Genomic DNA, 15264 nt, shown 5'->3' with positions numbered 1-15264 from the left:
ATGAACACCAATTTCAGTGATACAAAGCAAGATATGAATACCAAAATTGATAATTTGACGCACAATATGAATACCGTCATACAAGATCTAAACACAATGAAACAAGAACAAAAGCAGGTATTCAAGGATTTGCAAGACACGTTGTCACAGATGTTTGATGACTTAGCCACAAATTCTCGCACTGAAATTGACAAAAAATTGAATGATATGAGAAAACAAGTAAACTATGAAGTACTTTCTCAAGCTAACAGTAACATTACAGAGCTAAAACATAAGGTAGATTCTTTTAATGACCATATTGATTTAACAGAGCAACAGATCAAGAAAATCACAGACGCAAACACAAATATAGAAGCCAAACAAAACCAGTTGTGTTCATGAAAAACTAAATAAATACTGTGAAGGTGTACCTCTAGCTGTAGAAGTGCTTACTTTAAGGATAACAACATTAGAACTTGACTCCAGTGATAGATTTAATTATTTTGCGCCCCTAGGCACACCATATTATATGCAGCCCCCCCCCCCCGAAACAAAACATGTTTTAAATAATAACTATTACCTGATCACTTCACAATTTCCGTTTTGGGTGGGAGCACTGTCAGCTGTTTCCGTACCCTGCTATTGTTGTTCTGAAGGACGCATCTGTGGTCTAGTCACGCTCAATCAAAATGTAATATGGTTCATGAACTGTACTTGGAGTACAGTAGCGAATAAAACAAACTTAACACTGCATTTTGTTAATACATTCGAAAGACAAGAGAAATGAAGAAAACGAAAATAACTTTATTTTTATGACCTAAAAATTCAGCAGAGCGTGTAGGTGACAACGGATTTTTGTTAGACATTCCAGTTTAATATGCTCCTTTACCCGAAACCGTTGAAAATGAAAATAAAAAATTGTGTTACGATCTAAAAATTGAAGTGAACGTGTCACTCATTAGAAATTAATGTCTACTTTTACAGACATGAGTTCAAAATTAAAATTAAACTGTCGTTTTACGATCTAATAACTTGAAAGTGTAGGAGATAAAAAAACACGTTCGTATTAATACGTGAATCTATAGGAAAGTTTAAGAAATGAAAATGAAATAGAGATTTCGGTGCTTGTTCCACATGCAAGAAGAAGTTAAGAAGTACCGAAAGATCTTACTCTCTGTCAGTATTGGAAAGTTTAGCTGTAATATGGGCTTTTAAAAAGTTTGAATATTTGTTGTGGGGTAAGAATACCAAAGTTTACTGTGACCATCAGTCACTGTCAGGTATTGCACTGTAGATCAGCTAGGTGGAGTCTATATTTACAAAGATTTAATTTCGAGATCATATTAAAGGCAGTCAGAATGTTATTGCATATGCCTTGTCTATGTTACCACAAGGTTTAGAGGAAATTGGTAAATTAACAGAGCATGTGTAGAAATCGAAACGTTATTAATGCAAGGTACAACACAGCAATCTGATTACCATAAGTTTTGTAAGCAAATGAAAATTATACAACAGCAAGATCGCAGATGGAGTAAAGTCATGCAAAACATTAAGCGAGACGAAGGTGGGAAGGTGAGTAAATGGTATAAGGAGCACAAGGCCGTTTTGTTTCATAGGAAACATGAAAAATCTGATCAATGGTGTGTGTGTATTCCTGAAGATTTTATCAATGAAGTTATAAGACACATACACGAAGTATGGGGACATTATGGAGTAGGCAGATATACTGAAAAAGTTTCAACGCTTTGTTACTTACTAAGTATGTGAAGGCGAGTCCTACAGGTATTAAAAGAATGTGCAATATGTCAAAAGTCAAAACAGTCCAATGTGTAGAAATATACTGAGCTACATCCAATACTCACAAAAAAACCTCTAGATATGGTATCCCTGGACATAGCGGGTCCATATCCAAGAAGTAGAGGAAGAGTAAGATACACAGTAGCATTATACGATATTTTCTCGAAACATATCAAAATGTATGCCATTAAAAATACAACAGCCACAAATATCAGAAAAAGAATTGAGGGAGACTATTAGAGAGCAGTAGGTACATCAAAGGTACTACTAACTGATAATGCTTCATATTTCGTTGGGCAAAAGTGGAAACAATTTATGACCTCACGGGATATAAAGCATATATTAGTACGCTTTTTTCACCCAGAAGCAAGCCCAGTAGAATGAGTTTTTAAGGAGTTTAACCGGTTTATTAGGACATACACCACTCACAAATTCCCTTCAAGTAAATTGTCAATAACTTTCCACATTCTTCAATGGGGTCATACCTGACGAACTGATGTACCAGACGAAACAAACGAATGAGTGGGAGTCGCTCATACCAAAGGTATCCAATACAGAAGTGACACTACAGGACAAAATCAAACAAGCGATCGTCACACTAGAAAACAAGTCGAGTATAGAAAGAAAATTTATAATAGGAAACTGAAGCGTGTTACACAGTTTTTTGAAGGTCAGCGAGTCCTCTTAAAGACGCACCATAAATCGACAAAATTTGGGAAACTGAATAAGAAGTAGGAATTACTCTACTCAGGACCATATGTAATTTCCAAAACACCATACCCTGGGATGTACAGATTAGCCCATGAAAAAAACAGAGAGAGACAAGTGTCTCTACCCTCACGAAAATATAAAAGCTTTTATATAATGATGGAGCTTGGTAGGATTTTTTCTTTCTATCACAAGGTAACTGTACATAGTGTACGTAAATCTAAGCGTAAATTTTTTCTGGAGTGTATTTTAAGATAAAGTAATGTGTATAGGCATAAGTAATTCTTTGGATTTGTACACGTAGGCATAAAATTAACAGCAATGAGAAGTAATACACCGCTTCATGCGAAGCGAAAGTGTACAACTCGTAATTAGGATTGTGGATGACAGTTAAATTTGTTACTTCTTTCATACTATATATATATATATATATATATATATATATATATATATATATATATATATGTGTGTGTGTGTGTGTGTGTGTGTGTATGTGCCTGCAAAATTTATTGCGAATAGATTTAGTAGTGTATATACTGTATACCTCACTGCTGCTAACTCTGTTCGCACCACATTTTCCAGACGGTGTCCACATATGCCGTCAAATCCACCTACTAAATTATATCACTGTATGACACATAGATCAGGAGATACGACGTCGTTAACATTAAGCACACAGCCAGACACTGTTATAAAGAAATAAATACCTAGGCAACGCCGGGTTTCTCCTCTAGTACAGAATTAAAATAAAAGTAAATAAATGTGCTACTAGTAAGATTAGAACCAGTTACTTTAAAATTACAAAATGCTAACACTATTAACACTATATGCTCAGATGCCGACATTCTGCTACATTCTGCTACATTAAGCTACTTTTTTTCTTTTTTACTTATCAATGTTTAGAAATCTTATAATATTATATGACAATTTTTTAGAATTTTTTTCTGAGAATTCGTTATTGCTTTAAGAAATCGATGTCTAGGCGATGACCTAGACGTCATATAAGCATGAAGAAAATCATAAAATGCTAATCTGACTATTGGTGAAACCATCAAGCAAAGTTTGTGTGAATTCTCTTGCGAGAGCACATTGAAGGAAACAGAGATGAAAGACACAGAAAGCTCCTCTTCTCCATCACGTGCAACAGGCAGCAGCGACTCGTGTGCAGTGATTCTTCCTGTGTCTTCATTTCCCACAGGATAATGACAAAGAGTGGAGCATTTAAGCTGTCATTACACAGCCTGTGGTTTCAAATATCAATACTGTGCGTGTCGAAGCCAACGTGCTGCTGAACGCTCAGAAACGACGCGACTTGTGCATGCAATATGCCTTCACAACGTTGTATATGAGATCGCGACACCAAAGCAGTTATGGGCTGTATCTGGCTTGCAAACCACAATGTTTAGCTGTATTAAAACACACATGTGCTCCCTTGACTGCATGATAGTCATGTTATGCTGTCTGTAGTGTTCATAAATAAAATCTTCAATGCCCATGAATATATTATAAGGCAAAAAGAAAGTACGATGTCCAGTCAATAAGGATATCGGCTCATAAAAGTTCCATTACAAAGAGTGAGATAAAAATTTATAATAGTTCTGCACATAAAATAAAAATTATTTCATCAGTCTGTTTTCAATAAAATCCTAAGGTCATTATAACTTGATCAGTGTTCCTTTAAGCAGCAGAACCTTTACAACACGCAAAATACAAAACTCTAAACAAGAAAGTGCAAAATGTCTTACTGCAAATGGTGCAAACTATCTTACACATTGAACCAATCGAACAAAGTCACTTTTCCGAAAGAGCACATACATATTTACAAACCATCGAATATTATAGAACATACTTTTACCAGCCTGACAACAAAATATCAGAACCTATTAGGAAACGTGAAGGCTCGTAAAAGAAATTGAATCTAGTGAGACGTGTACCAGTGACACCTCAACCAATACCTTGCAATTCTGTGACTATACTCATTGCATTACACCTACTGTAAGTGTCATGCAACCATACTTCGCTTCTTATTATGTGCTCAAAGCTTTAATAGTAAATAGGTTACTAACTAACAATTAATTATAACAAATTGTACAAGAGCACTGCATTTCTTGTGGATCCTCAATGTGCCATTGCTTTGAAATAATATGTTGCTGCTATTGTTATGGTTTTCGTCCATAGACTGGTCTGATGCACCCCTCCATGCTACTCTATCCAACGCCAGCTGCATCATCTCCCAGTACTTACTGCAACTTACATCCTTCTGAATCTGCTTAGTGTATTCATCTCTTGGTCCCCCTCTGCGATTTTTACCTTGCACTCTGCCCTCCAGTACTAAATTGGCGATCCCTTGATGCCTCAGAACACGTCCCAACAAGCGATCCATTCTTCTAGTCAAAGTGTGCCACAAACTCCTCCCCAATTATATTCAATACTTCCTCATTAGTTATGTGATCTACCCATTTACTCTTCAGCATTCTTCTATAGCACCACCTTTCGAAAGCTTGTATTTTCTTCTTGTCTTAACTAGTTATCATTCACGTTTCACATCCATACATGGCTACACTCCACGCTAATACTTTCAGAAAATATTTCCTGACACTTAAATCTATACTCGATGTTAACAAATTTATCTTCTTCAAAAACACTTTCTTTGCCATTGCCAGTGTAAATTTTATATCCTCTCTACTTCCACCGTCATCAGTTATTTTGCTCCCCAAATAACAAAACTCGTGTATTACTTTAAGTGTCTCGTTTCCTAATCTAATTCCCTCAGCATCACCTGATTTAATTAGACTACATTCCATTATCATCATTTTGCTTTTATTAATGTTTATCTTATATCCCCATTTCAAGACACTGTCCATTCCATTCAACTGCTCTTCTAGATCCTCTGCTGTCTCTGACAGAAATACAATATCATCACCAAACCACAAAGTTTTTATTTCTTTTCCATCGATTTTGATTCTTACTCCTAATTTTTCTTTTGTTTCCTTTACTGCTTGCTCAATATACAAATTGAATAACATCGAGGATAAGCCACAACCTTGTCTCACTCCCTTCCCAACCACTGCTTCCTTTTCATGCCCCTCGACTCTTATAACTGCCATCTGGTTTTTTACCAATTGTAAACAGCCTTTCGCTCCCTGTATTTGATCCCTGCCACCTTCAGAATTTGAAAGAGAGCACTCTAACCATCATTGTCAGAAGCCTTCTCTTAATCTACAATTGCTAGAAACGTAGGTTTGCCATCCATTAAACTAAAGTATCTTATAAGATAAGTCGTAGGATCAGTATTGCCTCACGTGTTCCAACATTTCTATGGAATCCAAACTGGTCCTCCCCCAGGGTCAGCTTCTACCAGTTTTTCCATTCTTTTGTAAAGAATTGGTGTTAGTATTTTGCAGCCATGATTTATTAAACAGATAATTCGGTAATTTTCACACCTGTCAACACTTGCTTTCTTTGGGATTGGAATTATTATATTATTCTTAAAGTCTGAGGGTATTTCGCCTGTCTCATAAATCTTCCTCATCAGATAGTAGAGTTTCGTCAGGGCTGACTCTCTCAGGGTTATCAGTAGCTCTAATGGAATGTTGCCTACTCGTGGGGGCCTTGTTCCGATTCAGATCTGTCAGTGCTCTGGCAAATTCTTCACACAATAACATATCTTCTATTTCAGCTTCATCTAATATCGTCCTCAAATACATCGCCCTTATATAGACTCTATATAAACTCCTTCCACCTTTCTGCTTTCCCTTCTTTGCTTAGAACTGGTTCTCCATCTGAGCTCTTGATATCCATACAGCTGGTTCTCTCTTCTCCAAAGGTCTCTTTCGTTTTCCTGTAGGCAGTATCTATCTTACCCCAAGCAATATACACTTTTATCCTCTAGCCATCCCTGCTTAACCATTTTGCATTTCCTGTTGGTCTCATTTTTGAGACGTTTTTATTCCTTTTTGCCTGCTTCATTTACTGCATTTTTTATATTTTCTCCTTTCATCAATTAAATTCAGTATCTCTTCTGTTACCCAAGGATTTCTACTAGCCTCATCTTGTTACCTACTTGATCCTCTGCTGCCTGTACAATTTCATCTTTCAAAGCTACCCATTCTTCTTCTACTGTATTTCTTTCCCCTGTTCTTGTTCGTTGTTCCATAATGCTCTCTCTGAAACTCTCTACAACCTCTGGTTCTTTCAGTTTATCCGGATCCCACCTCCTTAAATTCCCAGCTTTTCGCAGTTTCTTCAGTTTTAATCTACAGTTAATAACCAATAGGTTGTGGTTGGAGTCCACAACTGCCCCTGGAAATGTCTTATAATTTAAAACATGATTCCTAAATCTCTGTCTACCATTATACAATCTATCTGAAACCTTCCAGTGTCTCCAGGCCTCTTCCACGAATACAACCTTCTTTCATGATTTTTAAACCAAATGTTAGCTGTGATTAAGTTATGCTCTGTGCAAAATTCTACCAGGTTGCTTCCTCTTTCATTCCTTATCCCCATTCCATATTTGCCTACAACTTTTCCTTCCCTTCCTTTTCCTACTATCGAATTCCAGTCTCCTATAACTATTAAATTTTCGTCTCCCATAACAATCTTAATAATTTCTTCTGTCTCATCGTACATTTCTTGAATCTGTTCGTCGTTTGCGGAGCTAGTTGGCATATAAACTTGTACTACTGAGGCAGACGTGGGCTTCGTGTCTATCTTGGCTAAAATAATGTGTTCACTACACTGATCATAGTAGCTTACTCACGCTCCTATGTTTTTATTCATTACTAAACCTACTCCTGTGTTACCTCTATTTGATTTTGTATTTATTACCCTGTATTCAACTGACCAGAAGTATTGTTCCTCCTAGCACCGAACTTCACTAATTCCCACTATATCTAACTTTAAGCTATCCATTTCAATTTTCAAATTTTCTAACCTACATACCTGATTGAGGGATCTGACATTCCACATTCCAATCCACAGAACGCCAGTATCCTTTCTCCTGATAACGATGTCCTCTTGAGTAGTCCCTGCCCGGAGATCTGAATGGGGGAGAAAAATTACGGCTGTAGTTTCCTCTTGCTTTCAGCCATTTGCAGTACCAGCTCAGCAAGGCCATTTTGATTACTGTTACAAGGCCAGATCAGACAATTATCCAGACTGTTGCCCCTTCAACTACTGAAAAGGCTGCTGCCCCTTTTCAGGAACCACACATTTGTCTGGCCTCTCAACAGATACCCCTCTGTTGTGGTTGCACCTACAGTACAGCTATCTATATTGCTGAGGCACGCAAGCCTCCCCACCAGCAGCAAGGTCCATGGTTCATTGGAAGTATACGTTAGGGGGGTATATGGGAGGGGCATGTGGGGTATATAGGGGTATAGGGGAGGTATATATTAATGTAACTTTCATAGTATGCGAGTTACAATAATTATTTAACCACAAATATGACGTTGCTCGTCATTTTAACAAATCATACAATTAACGGCGGGTTTTCGAGCGATTTTCAATTCGTTGATGCATAGAAACGTCGTATATACACATGGGTCATGTATACATATGAGTCATGTATACATATGGGTCAGTTGAAACTGAAAGCCAATACGCACTCTCGCGACTCTGTACTGAAGAGAAATGGCGTACATGTGACGTAGGTGGCGTTCTTTCACCTCATTGGTCAACAAGCAAACACACATTCAGAGTTTACGTCATGCCAAATACTGCTCTGCATGTTCAGAAAGACTCCCCAACGTGCTTTTTTCACGCTCTGACGTCAGAAGTCGGCACGCTCAATGCTCAACTTTCGAATGCACAGTCTGTGTGCTGAGGGCCTTAATGCCTTCCTCTCACAGGATGTGGACGAGGAGTTAGTGACGTCAAAGTTCCACTACACTGCGGAGCGTGAAATGAAGAATCTGTGATGTCAGATTTTTGCGTTGCAGTGAGCGATATCGCCAATGAGGTGCGACATCGTTCTTCCATCACAAGCAGCAATATTATATGCAATTAAACTTTGTATTTGGTGAATTTTTTATTGTAGAGTAAATGGCATCTATATAAGCTGTTTAAAAGCATCAACAAATTGAGGCTATCTCGAAAACGCACCGTTTTCGCAACGATTGTGAAAATAACCTTGCCTGTTGCGTATTCACGACTAACTGAACGGTTTTCGGAGATTGCTTGAAATGTGTGGGAGGAAGAGGCTTCTTCAAAAAGTTTTTTTAAAAAGTCGACCGCTTAAAGAGCACAGTAGACATTGAAAACGCCCAAAGTAGAAGGAATTACGTTTTTGGGACTTTTGAGAGACACAAATTCACTCAAACAGGTGGACGCTGTTGCAAAAGTGTGTTAAAGGTTAAGTGGTTAACAGATCCACAACTGCAGTCAGCATAACACTGACTACCGCAATGCCATCTGTTGGCGACAACAAGTAACAGCTGTGTGGCACACCGCCGTCCAGAAATTGCCGCCAGTTGCAAGTCACGTTCTTTTCACGTTTTGATGTCTCGTCGAACAGTATTTGAAGTGGGGCTCATCTCAACAAATGTATATTTATTGTTCTTTAGTAATATTGATATAAGCAAACGACGACTTCAATAGTGATTGTGAAACTATTTAACACTCAGTCTTATGGCTACAGGCTGTTAAGCTTTTGCTAGTTGTAAGATTCCGCCTCGCCTTCCGTATATGCCTCCCGTCCCCCACACGGATCCTCTACGACCTCATTCCTTTCCTCCATGTGCTCCTATTCCTCGAACATATCTGCATACTCTACACCTCCCGCCACCTTGATCCCCCTCATCCCCTGCTTGCTCCTCTCCTCTCCAACCCTCGCCCTCTGTCGTACCTTCACTAGTGTGTCCCCCCTACCACCATCTCCACACCCTTCATCTCCTTTCCCAAGGTGGCTTCCGTCAACTCCCCCTCCCGGATGATGCCCTCTTTCCCTCCATTTATCAGTCCTATCAACTCTGATCCTCTGCTCCCCCTCCTTTCCTCTGTCCTTCTCTCGGGCTTTCCCCCTTCCATCCGTTTTTTTCTCACCACCTAACCTCCCTCTGCTTCCCCTCTCCCCCCCACCTGAGTCTTTTTGTACACCTCTCCTCTGCCTTTTCCCACTTTCTGTCCTGTCTGCCCAGCACCTGCCCCCCTCTTATGGGTCCTCAACCTCCATTGGCGCCTTTCCCCCTCTCCCACTTCATTTTTTCCTTCCCCCATTTTTCCTTTCCCGTCATATGTCCAGGTTCCCCCCATCTGCCCTCGGCAGTGGTATATCATATTTGTGCCAATTTTGTAGTGCAGTGTACAAGTAAATGTTCAGTGTTGTTCGTCTTTTAAAAGTGTTGCAAACAGAAACCATGCTGTCGCTGGGTGTACATTTTATATCTCTCGTGAACAGAAATCAGACTGTCGCCATGTTTTTTTAATTGTCTGTCATTTCCCTTACCTGTCTGCTTCATATGTATTTTATTAGCATCATCAACCCCTTGTTCTATGTTTTAAGTTCCACGATTTTCCGCCATTTTAGCATTCAAGTTTCCGATTTTATCGCCTGTTTTTATTATTTATTATCTTCATCTTTGTGAAACAAATTCTGTGGGCTGAAGAGTGGCATACTATGCTGCTGCCAGCGCGCCCCCTTCGGGGGAAATCAAAACCCAATAAAGGAAAAATAAAATATAAGATTGAGAATGCACCTTCGAAGTCTACGGATTATACTTCTTGTCTTCTTCTCCTGGTTTAAAAATTCTGTAGACTGAAGAGCGGCGTTCTAAGCTGCTGCCAGCCCGCCCCCTTTGGGGGGGAATCGAAATTCAATAAAGGAAAAAAAACCTGATTATACTGCCTGGGCTACCCTCAGGGTGTAATCTACGGTTTTGAAACGCCTGTTGCTGTTGCCGTTATCGTCTGTCTGTCTGCCTGCCTGCCACTGTCATCTGTCCGCCGTCGCCAGGAACGGTTTAGACAGATGCTGCGGAAAAAAGATATGGAATATATCAAACAATGGTAGTATGACACTATTTGGTATCTCTGGGGCAGGTATTCGAAATTGATTCCAAGCTAAGAATTCAAGCCTCATTACCCTTGAAAATTCCAACATCTGTTCTTGGAGAAGTTGGAATAGATTTAGACTCTTGGGAAGCTGAATGTGTAGATGATGTCAGCTTACGACCACAACAACCGAACTTTGACTGCACAACGGATTTCAGTAAGTATCAAATTCAGTCTGGTGAGGAATACTTGCCTTTTTTTACACATACTTGTCAGGGTACTGTGCCAATGCTGTTCTTAAGAAGCTGAGATGCGAGACATGTAAAACATATCTACACCGAGGTAAAACACTATCAGCAATAGAATGAGGTTATTAATGTTGTTATTTCTGCTTATTCGCTTGTTGAAATCACGGTCTCTGCAGAACATCAAAACAGCTTAACCAGATGCTCTTCCCAGAGAAATTTACTTTTTAAGATTAGATGTTATTAAAAATGAAGACTTATACCTAAGGGAGTTTTCTTTTACTTCAGACAGATCACACAGGCGACAGAATTCTTCAATGGGTAGTAAAAGTACCGTGTAATATGTTTCTCAATAATTATGTTAAAAAATTAACGATAGCCATAACGGTAATAACAGCAAAAAGAGAAAACTGTCAACTGTAAAGTAGTTTGGAATAAATTTTGTGACAGTTTAACAAACATTTACATTGATAATTTTCCCAGCATTCCTAATTTTCTCTTCGCAATACGTGTAATTGCATTGTTAACACGGAAAGTGCATTATTCTAAGCCTATATTTAACTGACAATGATTTCGTTTCATTAACAGCGGTATTCTGGTACATATTTGACACTTCTGTGGCACATACAGACGGAGGTGTCAGATTTATGAAATCTCCCTTTGGTCTTTTTTTGTTAAAACTTGGTTACATGACAGTTTACAATTAAACTAACCCAGGCGACAATACATATATGATCTTTTATGAGTCATATACGTCTCAGTGGATTACAGTTCTGACGAAGTAATTAAACTTATGATCACCAGAATAATTATTTCATCCTGTCTACTAACTTTTACTAAAACTATCTCTAGCACAGTAACTCTAATAGTGTAATTTACAGGCTGTGGTGTATGTCGGTTTCTCTCACAACGTTTTTCTTAACAAGCAGTAATATTTTGCAAATGATAGAAAACACAATAGAAGAAAATCACAGAGCATTGTATCCAGCGTAACATGCATTTTGCACAACAGCATTCAGGGACGGCTTAGTTTCTTTTTAAATGATAAAGGGCGGCACAATTTCTTTGTAAATTGTGGCACACAGATTGATATTCGAGAACTAAGTCTGGTGATTTTGTTACGCTTTCACGAAAAAAGTGCAGGCTCTTGCGGTAATTCAGCGACGGCCTTACGGCGATGACGTCACAGTTGGCCGTGAGGCCTGTGTATCAGAAGCTGTGGGTTCAACCCCCTGCAGTCTTCTGCGCGCCTGGCTGCCGAGTCGCCGGACTGCCTGGTTATGTCGTTTCAGCCTCGCCCTCCAACGAACATTTTTTAATGGGCTGAGGTTCACTTTTCAGTGAATTATTTTCCAACATCGAACATGCTCTGCTCCAACAGATAGAAGTTGAAAAACGTTTTATTAAGTTACGTCTTACAAGGGAACTGATCACCAATGTTGAATATTATTATTTTGTAGCGCCTTTATATTTCCTGCAGAGTAAGTCTGTCTTGCTCGTTCGAGACCATCAGTAACAGTGCTTCTCGATTGTGAAATGAATGACCTATTGACGTTCTTACGCACCGTAATTGATATACCACTACTTAACCTCTTCACGTTCTGCATACTGAAACCACCGCGCATACATTGCAATTGTTAATCTCTTCACGTTCTGCATACTGGCGCCAGCGCGCATACATTGCGATTCTTGAGCACTGATTAAGAGGCTCGAACCGTATTTGGTCACACCCCCACCAAAAATTGCCAAAAACATTTGTAAAATCTTATTATTCCTGGGAACAGTTGTGAACTATATGCATTTGTCACGAATTATGAGAACGAGTATTAAATGTTCTTGGAATAAGTAGTGTAAACCATAGCTCGCTTATATAAAGGTCTTTGAAGAACAAGAGATATACAGTTGTTGTTTTGAGCTCTACTTCAAATACTTTCCGACTTGACGTCAAAATGCGAGATAAACGTGCCTGCCAGCTGTTGGCTGCTACTGGATGGCGGACGGCGGCCAAACACCTGTTGCCTGTCGTCGCCAACAGATGGCAGCGCGGTAGTCAATGTTTTGCTCACAGCAGTACGTGTTGGTTCATGGTCGCCGGAGAACTGAAATGGGGCAAAATTACGTTAAGGCCTACCGCATGGCTGTGGCTATAAGGTAGCGAACGGAAGCAGTTGTTTACTTACTTTCGCGGTGTTTTATCCGATTTCGCGGTGTCTCTTTTATCCGACATTACAGTGTAATTACGCTATACTGGACTCTGCAAAAATTATAGCAAGTAGTCGTGACTACAGTCGAACATATAACTCAATGTAAATGTACAATCCTGTGAAGTTTGTAGTGTTTTTACATGTATATGTGCAAGTGTGCTACGTGAACGACTTTCGTCTACCCAATTGCAAAAAAAAAAAGTTCTACTTTATTCTAGATACAATTTGAAAATAAAGTTTTGAATTCATAAGTTTAGTATCTGAATCTTCTCCTAAGTGATTGTGTGTTTATATTATAAATATTTCTACACATTTGATTCTATTTGAAGACTTGTTTCGTGATGCCCAAGCAGTAGAAAAAACCACTCCACTCAAATTCTCATTTGCTATTTTTACATAATAGTATTTTGATTTAAGATTTTAGCAATTAATGCATCATTCTATTTGCAGATGCCAGAAAAATGTTGTGTTTGTGGTTGCAACAGCAACTACAAATCCAGCAAGGAAGAGGGTTACATCGCAGTGTTCAGACTCCCTGCTGAAGAGGAAAACAGAAAACGATGGACAAGAAATATCCCCAGAAAGGACTCAACTCCATCAAATAGAAGTGTTGTTTGCATTAAACCTTTTGAAGAATGTGGTATATCAAGAGTGGAGATTTACAAGGACTCTGATGGGAACTGTCACGAGTTTCCTCATCAAAGGCCATTGCTTTTACCAGAAGCTGTGCCAAAAATATTCCCTGGGTTACCATCGTATTTAAGTACGGTGCAGTCCCAAGAAGGTGTGACCCAGAAATAAGAAGGAAGCCTGCACACCATGAAGAGAAGGAGAAGAATGAAGCCATGCTAAATGAGGACATTCTTGCAAATTTTCAGTGTTCGTGTGCTGAGTATCAGGATAGAATAAACAGTGTAGGAAAGTGGAGTGTTAGTGTTAAAGAGAATAAGATATTCTTTTATACTATAGATTTTTCTGAAATTAATGACAAACTCATTTCAAGTGTGTGTGCGTGAATGGTTTCATTCTGTCACATGAGCAGCTCAGCTGGATTTTACCTTCCTCACTTAGAGTAACCAGATGGTCACAAATAGAAAATATTTTGAGTAGAGATATCAACTGTGATAGCTACACACCCACTTTTAGTTCTCCTTTAAATGAATTAAAGAATATTGTGAAGAAACTTACTCTGCATTCAGAAGCTAATCCAAATTGCTGTGCCACACTCTTGTTTCTGTTGGAACAGATAGATTTGTCGGCAATGAATAAGCGGATGTATTTCGTTGATATGATGATGCATGCATTTATCATCTACAACCAATCTCCAGCATGCTATACAGCACTCCGGTCAAGTGGATTACTTACCTTACCACATGTGAAACACATTCAGCAGCTTTCATCTTCACTGAAGATTTGTCCAACCAATAAATCACAAAATGCCCATTTTCTTAAAATTGTTGTGGATAAATTAGATGAGAGATAAAAATTTGTAATTCTGCAAGTGGATGAAATTTATGTTAAGCCATGTATTCAGTTTAAAGGGGGGAAACTCCATGGATATGCAAAAAAAATAATGCCCCATCTGAGGCAAGAACTGTGCTTGCCTTTCTCACATCATCTTTACATGGCAGTTTCAAAGAAGTTGTTCATTTGATTCGTGTCAAACAGTTGTCAGGCTCAGATCTGTATAAATTAACACTTAATGTGTGGCAGTTTCTTTCCTCATGTGGTCTGACTGTTGTTGTTATTATATCTGATAACAACAGAATTAATAGGAATATGTTTTCACTATTGGTAAAGAATTCCAGCAGTCCATATTCCTTTCTGTCATGTGGTTCCCCTGTATTTGTAATGTTTGACACTGTTCATTTGTTAAAAAGTATTAGGAACAACTGGTTGAACCAGAGGGACAACAGTGACAGAACATTTAAATTTCCTCATTTTGACTCAGCATCCAATGACCTGCTAATCACAAAATTTTCAGATATTGAGAACCTATACAGAAAGGAACTCGACTAGCTTTTGAAATTAGCTCCTCGGTTGATTCACAAATCAGTGTATCCCAGTAGCTTAGAAAGACAAAATGTCAATCTTGTCTGAAATATTTTTGATGAGACACTTGCAGGCTTAAAAGCTGAATATGGTGAAAATTCAGGAACTGTACAGTTTGTTGAAATCATTCTCCGTTGGTGGAATATTATTAATGTTAAGAACTGTACAAAGGGAATTCACAAACAAAATGAGTTGTGTCTGCCTTTCACTAGTTCTTCTGATGACAGGCTTGAATTTCTCGACAAATTTTTGGCTTGGTTAGAGAGGTGGAGGGCCTTGGACACAACCAG

Source organism: Schistocerca cancellata, chromosome 11 (genome assembly GCF_023864275.1).
Source record: "Schistocerca cancellata isolate TAMUIC-IGC-003103 chromosome 11, iqSchCanc2.1, whole genome shotgun sequence".
Lineage (NCBI taxonomy): Eukaryota > Metazoa > Arthropoda > Insecta > Orthoptera > Acrididae > Schistocerca > Schistocerca cancellata.
Note: the sequence above shows the minus strand (reverse complement) of the source record.